The following is a 10,496-nucleotide window of genomic DNA, read 5'->3' as shown; positions in this document are numbered from 1 at the left end:
ATTGGGTTCGGAATGTAGAATTTTGTGGGTTAACATATCTCATTTGGGTGCATGGGATTCAAAATATATCCCGAGCACCCTGTCGGACACTTGGACAATGCCAAATCTCAAAGTTGCTGCAGTTGTTGGTGCAAGGGTGATTTTCCCTTCACGTTCGCAGGCATAGGGCCACATTTATGGAGGCCTAGTTTAATGTTCTTCGTGTTCATGGAGCCCCAACCGCATTTGTAGAGAACTGGTCAGTTTATTTCTACATTCGTGGAGGTCTGCCAAGTTCCTCTCCACATTCGCAGGCGAGGAACTGGGTTAATATAGGCTTAACTTTCCCTTTTCCTCATTCATGGGTTCTTACAACTGAGTTTGAGAAGAAGGATTCCTTGGTCTTTTATTTAAAGACCAAGGACGCATTTCAACATATCTCCGTATTCCAGAAGCTGATTTCTCTCTCAATACATGTCTGATTTTTGTAATTTCAAGTCTTGTGGGTTAGGAAACTTCGTGGCTACATAGAAATTGTCGGGGAAGCTTTGGTGGAGGTAATTTCAGTTATTTGACTATTTCCATGTTTGAGTTTGAAGCTTTTAATAGTAATTTTATGCATGTCTCGTTTCTGGGTTGTTCCGAGCTTTACATTGTGTTCTATTTTGGAATACAAGTTTGGGTAAGTAAATTGGACCTTTTCACGAAGTCAATTTTAGAATTCCCAAAGTAGGTCCCACATTCCTATTTTTGACTCTAAAATTGATCTGTCTACATTTTTAGTAATTTTATTGTCAAAACGACCCTATTAATGTTGTGAACCTATTTTGGATAGTGTGGCTACATTCAAAGACTATTCGAAAAGGGAAAGCTCTTTTAACTCAATTTTGGAGCGAGTGTGGTCACCTTCTAGGTAGGATACGACCCCCTTTTCTTAGATTGAGCTTGTTTATGTGAAAGCATGAAGATTACGTAGAATTTGGGTTGGTTAGGTGCTTGAACATGCCTATTTGTGTAGAAATCCTTCTTTAGGCTATTTTTAGATTGTACCGAGTACTCTTGAGCATGTTGTTATTTTTAATATGATCATCCATACATTGCGGCTTGAGTATTAATATTTTCTATTGATATTAAGAATATTGGAATTAGTTTAGGCTTAGACTAGTGTTTGCCATAAAATTGTGATAACTAGAGCCTTTATGCCTTGCTTTTACTCCAACGTCGATTCAGATGACTTAGCTCCCTATAGACTGGAATAATAGGCTTGGGTGTGTGTAATGGACTTCCAAGTCCTTTTGGTATTAATTCATTTAAGTGTAGAGCATTCATATAGAGACCCCAAGTCATTTATGACTTCTTGGCACTGACTGATTAGTTGCCTAGTCGTTCATTTGAGTTTTATGCCCGTTTCCCTATTTTGTAGCTATTGAAACTTGAAAAATTGATTTTAGTCAAAACTTTGGTAAACAACCTCAGAATAGAATTTTGATGGTTCCATCAGCTTTAGAATAGTCAAATTAGGTAAGTAGCATGGTTGGTACGAGCCTTGAGTCTTTCGATGTGAATTTGGAGTATTTGGCATTTTAGCCTATGAAATTTAGCCTAAATTTGACTTTAGTCAACATTCATAGAAAACCTACTCTGATGAAAATTCCATCAGCACAGCTAGTTTTGGAGTGTCGAGTTTGGTCTAGAATAACCTTTTGTGCATTTCCAAAGACTCTGGTCTTATCTCGAAGCCCGTTATTGAATTGACTAAAATGACTTAGTGTGGGACCCACTCTCTCCCAAAATAATCTCATATGGAAATTTTGGCCGCCGTTGAGTCTGAAATGCCAAATTTAGTGGGGTAACATTTCTCGTTTACGTACATGAGATTCTGAATTAATTTTGAGTACCTCATCAGAGACTTGATCATTTTCCAAAACCAGTTGTTGCAGGTGGTGCTGGTGCAGGTGACTTTCTTCATCACGATTGCGATAAAGTCTTCATGATCGCGAATGTGTCACCATGTTTGGGATTCGCAATCACGTGTCCCTTATTCCTGATCATGATGAGTTGTTGACTGGGGTTGACCATATTTTAGTCATTGTGATTGTGAGAACCCTACCCTAGGGATCGCAATGTGTGATTATTCAGGTCTGTTAAATAAGAGACCAGGCACAATCAGATCATTTCCCAAACTTCAAAATAGTATATCTTGAGTCGTGGAGGTCCGAATTGAGTGATTCAAAGCCTGGATTGTGAGTAATTGTTGGGAGAACATATATGGTATTCGGGAGTTATCGTGGAGGCTTTGTTAAGGATAATTGAATAAAATACCTGCTTCTATTAGTTTTCCACTGTCTTGAGCCCTAAATTGTGTTCCATTTTGAAACACAAGTTTAGGAAGGTAAATTGGACCTTTGCACAAAGTCAATTCAAAAATTTCTAAAGCGGGTCCCACACTCTCCTTTTTTACTTCAAAATTGGTTTGTCTCCATTTTTCATAAATTTATTGTCAAAATGACTATACTAATTTTGTGAACCTACTTTTGACAACCCAAGCATTCGGAGGCATTCAGAAAGGGAAAGCTCTGGTATATTGATTGTGGAGCATGCGTGATCAGCCTACAGGTAGGCTACAACTTCTATATTCCTAGATTGAGTTGTTTATGTGAAAGCACGAAGATTATTTAGAATTTGGGTTGGTTGGATGCTTGAGCATGCCCGTTAGTGTAGAAATCCTATTTTAGGGTTTTTTGGGTAGTATCAGGTACTTGTGAGCATGCTGCTGTTTTAATATAATTATCCATACCTTGTGGCTTTGAGTATTATTTTTTTCTGTTGATATTGAGCATGTTGGCCTTAGTCTAGGCTTAGACTAGTTTTTTTCCATAAACTTACAATAATTAGAGCCTTTAGGCCTTGCTTTTACTCCGACATTGAATCAGACGATTTAGCTCCCTGTAGACCAGAATTGCAGACTTGGGTCTAATAGTTTGAGCCTTAGATTAGGTATTGCCTCATTTTTGATGACCTTATACTCTTCTCCCTCTTCTTACGGCATGTTCATGGATGATTGGAGATATAAGGCTTCGTTCGATAATTTGGGATTGGGTTCAGTTCAAGCTTGGAGTGCACGGTTGATCAACTGAGAGTGAACAACGATCCATGGGGGTTTCACAATGATGAGATGAATTGATACTATTTGGCAGCCACTATCGTCGCAGATTCAAGGTCTGGTCATGCTGCCCTCTTATCCTTTATGGAGACTATTCACTTGACTTTAGGTTATTGTCCCTTTGAGACTTATCTATGGTTTGAGGTCCGTGTGCTAGACTTCATAGTTGGTTGTCCTTATTGACTATTTGGAGACTACTACTGATTGCCTCTTTGAGTGTAATCCGCAGTTTGAGGTCGAGCCATTGGACTTCTTAGCTGGGTTGTTATTATTGGTTTCTTGGAGGCTATACGCGAGTCGAGGTTCATGCTATTCTTTTCCGATTATGGATGCACCATTTCACATTCTTAGTAGATTTAGCAACTTTGTGTACCCGTTAGTCTTAAGGGGTCTGCTTGGGTTTTTACTTAAACTTGCGCACGGATGTACCTTCCGGACTTATGGGGACTAGTTAGGTTTATTTAGCTGTACAAGTTCTTTTAGTTCCTTACACTCTTGTGCATCTCCTAACTTTCAGTTGATTTTGTTATTTTTCTCAAATTTTATCTTTTCTTATTGCTTTTACTTTTTAAACTCATTCGACCTATGATGCCTAATGGGTACCTATTATTTTGGTACTCATACTACACTCTGCATCTGTTTTTATGATGCAGGTACGAGTACCAGTTACCAGCGCTTATTCAGCCTAGTTGCAGTCTACTTTAGAGGCGTGGGTCAACACTTGGCATTTTTGGATCTTCTTGTCTCCATCTGTACTTGTTGGACTAGTCTTTTACTTTTTGAGATAAGTCATGTTTTCCTGGTCCACGTTTGGGGCTTGTATTAGTTTTTTGTAGTAGTTGTATACTTTTGACTTTTAGGTTTTGAGAGGGATCTTATGGTTTTGTTGTATATATTTTTATTCGTTGTGCTTCTGTTATATAATGTTATTCCACATTGTCATGACCCAAGCCTAGGGCCTATACACGACATGATGAATGAGACACCTGGAGGTACGTCACCCTAGCCTCTTAGCATTTATTTAGCTTCTTATAGGAAATGACATTAAATCAACAACAATAACAACAACCACCCAGTGAAATCCCATAATGTGGGGTCTGGGGAGGGTAAAGTGTACGCAGACCTTACTCCTACCAAGGTAGGATGGCTGTTTCCAAGAGACCCTCGGCTCAATAGAAGCATAAAAAGAGGTCAGATAAGGCTAACTAGTTCAAAACAATATGAGAAAGAAAATAACGAAAGCGACACAAATAAAATAGAGTAATCAAAGTATAGAAAGTAATAGATAATAACAGAAGTCAGAGCACAAGAAATTATAGTGCGCTAATGCGCCTACTAATAAGGAAGAATAACAAGACTATGTACTACCCTTCTACCCTAATATGAGTCCTCTACACCCTCCTATCTAAGGTCATGTCCTCGACAAGCTGTAACTGTGCCATTTCCTATCTAATTAGCTCTCCCTAATATTTCTTCGGCCTACCTCTACCTCTTTTGAAACCATCCATGGCCAACCTCTCACACCTCCGCACTGGGGCATTAGTGTCTCTTCTCTTCACATTTCCAAACCATCTCAATCGCATTTCTCGCATCTTGTCTTCCATTGAGGCCACTCCTACCTTGTCCCGAATATCCTCATTTCTAATCTTGTCGCTCCTGGTATGCACACACATCTATCTCAATATTCTCATCTTAGCAACTTGCATCTTTTGAATGTGAGAGACCTTAACTGGACAACACTCCACCCCATATAATATAGCCGGTCTAATCACCACTTTGTAGAACTTGCCCTTAAGTTGTGGTGGCACCTTCTTGTCATATAGTACACCAGAAGTGAGCCTCCTTTTCATCCACCCTGCCCTAATACGATGCGTGACATCATCATCAATGTCCTTGCTGCCTTGCATGATAGACCCAAGGTACTTAAAACTACTTTTTTTTTGGATGGCCTGGTCACCAAGCCTAACTTCCGCGCCAACCTCCTAAGGTGTCTCACTGAACTTACACTTTAAATAATCTATCTTGGTCCTACTCATCTTAAACCCTTTAGACTCCAAGGTATGTCTCCAATCGATCAGGACTACACCATGGCACCTCACCTTGAATTTGTCGCGTCAGTCCATCCATCACCAAGGCAAATAAAAACGGACTAAGAGATGATCCTAGATGCAAACCCATCACAACTTGGAAATGCTCTTAGTCCCCTCTTACTGTCCTTACCCTTATTTTGGAACCCTCATATATGTCCTTGATCACCCTAATGTACACCACAGGTACACCTTTAGCCTCCAAACATCTCTATAATATCTCTCATAGAACTTTATTGTAAGCCTTTTCTAGGTCGATGAATACCATATGTAAGTCCCTCTTCCTCTCCCTATACTACTCCACTAGTCTCCTCATAAGAGGATGGTTTTTGTAGTTGAGCGTTCCGACATAAATCCAAACTGGTTCTATAAAATAGACATGCCTCTCCTCACCCTCATCTCCACCACTCTTTCCCACACTTTCGTAGTATGGATTAGAAGCTTGATACCTCTATAGTTGTTGCATCTCTGGATATCCCCCTTGTTTTTGTATAGAGGGATCATTATGCTTGACCTCCATTCTTTAGGCATTGTTGCTAACTTAAAAATGACATTAAATAACCTAGTCAGCCACTCCAAACCTACCAAGATCGTGCTCTTTCAAAATTCCTCAGGAATCTTATCAGGTCCGTTCTCTCTTCCCCAGTGCATCCTACGCATAATGCCCTTAAAATCTTTGACCGTAATACTCCTATAGTACCCAAAATCACGACGCCTCCCTATATATTCCAAATCTCCCAACATAATCTATCTTTCCCCTTTTTCATTCAAGAGTTTATGGAAGTATGACTGCCATCTCTGTTAAATGAGGGTCTTGTCTACCAATACTTTTCCATTCTCGTTCTTAATGCACTTCACTTGATTCACATTGCGTGGTCTTCTCTCCTACGCCCTAGCTAGCCTGAACAATTTCCTATCCCCGCCTTTCTCTTCTAATTCAGCATAAAAGCATTCAAAAGTTTCCATTTTTGCCATCGAAACCACTAACTTCGCTTCCTTCCTCTCTATCTTATAAAGTTCCCTATTAATCCACTTCTCCCCCTCATCCTTTCTTTCTATCAGCTTTATATATGCCATATTTTTTGCTTCTACCTTCCTTTGCACTTCTCCATTCCACCCCCAGTCCCCTTGAAGCCGACCATAGCTACCTATCGAGACTCCCAACACTTTTCTTACTACAACCCTAATATAACTAGCCGTCCTATCCCACAAACTATTCGCATCCCCACTACCATCCCAGACCCCCATATCCTTTAATTTCACTCCCATTTCTAAGACATTAGCCGTGGTCAAACTCCCCCATAAGATCCCAGGTCGGTCATCCCCGACCCTTTTCTTCCTCGTCATCTTGATCCCTAAATCCATCAACAAGAGTTTATGTCAGGTCCTAAGGTTACAATCTTTGTACAAACCTTTATCATCCTTCCAAAGGAATAAAAAATCTATCTGAGTCTTAGCCACCGAACTACGAAAGTTTACCAAGTGGTCCTCCTTGTTTGCACAACTCGAATTGTCTATCACCAACCCAAAAGCTCTTGCAAAATCCAAAAGTGAAACTCCTCCTCCATTTCTGTCCCTGAAGCCAAAGCCTCCATGCACATCATCATACCCTCTAAAAATAAACCCGGTGTGCCCATTGAAATCTCCTCCCACGAAAAGCTTCTTATTATGCTGTATGCCTCCCACTAACTCATTCAAATCCTCTCAAAGGCTCCTCTTATCCTCCTTGCCTAAGCCCGATTGCGGCGCATAAGCACTAATAATGTTCAATGTGATCCCTTCAACGACTACCTTAATATACATCATCCTATCAGTAACTCTCCTAACCTCCACCACCTGATCCCTTAAATCACTATCTACTAAAATGCCTAACCCATTCCTATACTTTGATCTACCAGAGAACCGAACTTATATCCGTCTACCTCCCTAGCTTTAGAACCTATCTATTTGGTTTCTTGGACACAAGCTATATTAATCTTCCTTTTCTTTAGAATCTTAACCACCTCTATGGATTTTCTCGTTAACATCCCAATGTTCCAAGAACCTACTCTCAGTCTAGATGCTTCTTTAACCCACTTCCCCTCCTTACCCTCATCCCCGTCCCTGTCCCTGAGCGAGAACATGACCCTAGTCTACCATTACTACCTAAAGCCATGAAAATATATATGAACTAATAAATTATTCAAAGGTCTAAAGTCAGAAAAATGTAACTACAACTGTATGAACAAAGAGTAGATATAGAGAGATATGGAAACTAGAGGTACCAACTCTAGTTGAAATAAACCTGGTTCCTGTCAGAAAACACTATTCAGGTTAGAGTTACTGTTCACATTGGAGTTACTATTCACGTCGGAGTTACTTTTCACTTCGGCTTGCCAAGATGCTATTTACAATGACTTTTGGGTTGTGTGGGTAGCAGATCTTGGATTGAACGAACCTTTGGGCAAATGGCTATAGCCAATCACAGTCGTGCAGGGATTCAGTGAAATGGCTATGTCCAATCACAGTTGCTACAAGTTCCACCTTGAGTGGACTTTTCCAAACTACCTTACACTTATTCTTATGAATCTCTCACTAACACTCGGTTACTCGGACTTCACCAACAAACTCCTTTTCCTCTTAGACAATTTATCGAACAGATAGGGTGCATTAAGTTCTCTTACTCTTCTTCACAGCTAGGCAATGATATTACCCAGCAAAAATCATCTTTAGTGATGTATGTATTTTGTGTGTGTTTGTTTGTGTATATATAGAGAGAGAGAACGATAGAGATCAATGGACATGAGGCGTGGTACATACCACGACCCTTGATGGCCTTCCGTGGTCCTCACCTGGTGCTACTTTTCTGCATTTGTCTGGGATCTCATTCATTGATCCTCATTTTAGGGCTTTCCAACTTCATGAGTCTTATAATATCTCCCCCTTGAGTACATTCATCCTCAAATAAGTATCATTAGCATAGAAAAGGACACGACACAAGAATTAGCAATCCAACATGATTATAATGACACTTGAAATGCATAGAATAGGAGATCTTTAAACTTATCATAAAACATAACTTTAAAAAATTCAACTTCATGAACATGCATGTATATGAAAACTTAGGAAAATATGAAATGTAGGAGTCTTAAACAATTCATGAATAACTTAGCACCTTAGGCTTGAGTTGAATGAAAAAGATGAGGATATCGCTTCAACATATCTTCTTTTTCTTCCCATGTAATGCTTTCAACTTGTTGATTTCTCCAAAGGCCTTTGACAGATGCAACTTCTTTATTCCTAAATATTTTAACTTGCCAGTCCAAAATTTCAAACGGGACCTTTTCATAAGTCAAATTTTCTCCAACATTCACCACTTCTAATGGGACAATGGAACTAGGATCACCAACACATTTTCTCAGCATAGAGACATAGAACACCGGATGAACCATGGCCATTTACAAAGGCAACTCCAACTCATAAGCAACCTTTCCAATATGTCTCAAGATTCTCTAAGGCCCTCATACCTAGGGCTTAATTTCACCTTCCTTCTAAAATGAACTACACCATTCATGGGCGAAACCTTCAAGTACACCCAATCATCCACACTAAATTGAAGATCCCTTCTCCTAGTATCAGAATAAGACTTTTGATGACTTTGAGACATCTTCAACCTTTCTCTAATGACTCTCACTTTTTCAAAGCATAAAGCACCAAATCGGGACCCAACAAGGTCATCTCACCCACTTCGAACCAACCAACCGGAGACCTATACCATCTCCATACAAAACCTCAAACAGTGCCTTCTTAATACTTGAGTGGTAGATATTATTATAGGCGAACTCAATAAGAGGTAGATGATCATCTCAACTTCCCTTGACCTCCAACACACAAGCCCTTAACATATCCTTTAGTGTTTGAATTATCCATTTAGCTTGCTTATCGGTTTGAGGATGGAAAATAGTGCTTAGCTTTACCTTGGTCCCAAGACCTCTTTGAAATGATCTCCAAAAGAAAGAAGTGAATTGGGTACCACAATTCAAAATAATCGACAACGATACACTATGCAACCTTACCAGTTCCCAAATATATAACTTAGTATAATCCAAGACACTATAAGAAGTCTTGACTGGTAGAAAGTGAGCCGACACTGTTATTCTATCAACAATCATCCAAATCAAGTAATGATGTTTCTGAGTACGAGGCAAACCCACTACAAAGTCCATATTCACATCTTTCCTCTTCCAAGTGGGAATTTCAATGTCTTGTGCTATGCCACCCGACCTTTGGTGTGCAACCTTGACTTGTCGGCAATTTGGGCACTCAGCCACAAACCTTGCTATGTCCTTTTTCATGTCACCCTACCAATAGAGATTCTGTAAGTCTTGGTACATTTTTGCCAAATTGGGATGAACAGAGTATGAAGAATTATGATCCTCATTCAATATCAAACCCCTTAGGCTATCAACATCTAGAACACATAATCGGTCTTGGTAATGTAGTACCCCATCTCCCTCTTGTGAAAATACCTCTGCTTTCTTTTCCTTCACCAACTTCTTTAACTCTACTAATGTTCGGTCAAGGTCTTGTTTTGAATTAACATCCATCACTAAAGATAATTCGTACCAGTTATGAACAAACTCAACTTACCTCCTAATCTATCCAACCGGTGAGAATCCTTTACCAATTCTCTCTTTCCTTCATCAACATGAGCCACACTACCCATAGATACCCTATTTAGCGCATCGGCAATAACATTGGCCTTACCCAAATGATAATGCACATTTATGTCATAGCCCTTAAAGAGTTCAAGACACCTTCTTTGCCTTAGATTGAGGTCCTTTTGAGTGAACACATAGTGAAGACTCTTATTATTGGTAAACACATCCACATGTACTCCATAGAGGTAATGCTGACAAATTTTCAAGGTAAGTACAATGGCCGCCAACTCAAGATCATGGGTAGGGTAGTTACGTTCATATTCTTTTAGTTTCATAGAAGCATATGATATAACCTTGCCATTTTACATCAAGGCATAACCCAAACCAATCTTTGAAGCATCACAATACACCACGAACCCTTCTAAGCCTTTCGATAGAGTCAAGATAGGAGTAGAGGTAAGTTGATCTTTCAAAGTTTGGGAACTCTTTTCATACACATCTATCCATAAGAATTTTGCCTTCTTTTGAGTCAATTTCATCATACAAGATGAAATAGAAGAGAACCCTCCCGGCTAGACCCAAAAACCTCCTAATATCCAAAGGAGACAATGGTCTACGCCAGTTCCT

Source organism: Solanum dulcamara, chromosome 6, assembly GCF_947179165.1.
Source record: "Solanum dulcamara chromosome 6, daSolDulc1.2, whole genome shotgun sequence".
In the NCBI taxonomy this organism is placed as follows: Eukaryota; Viridiplantae; Streptophyta; class Magnoliopsida; order Solanales; family Solanaceae; genus Solanum; species Solanum dulcamara.
This window is presented reverse-complemented; position numbering follows the sequence as displayed.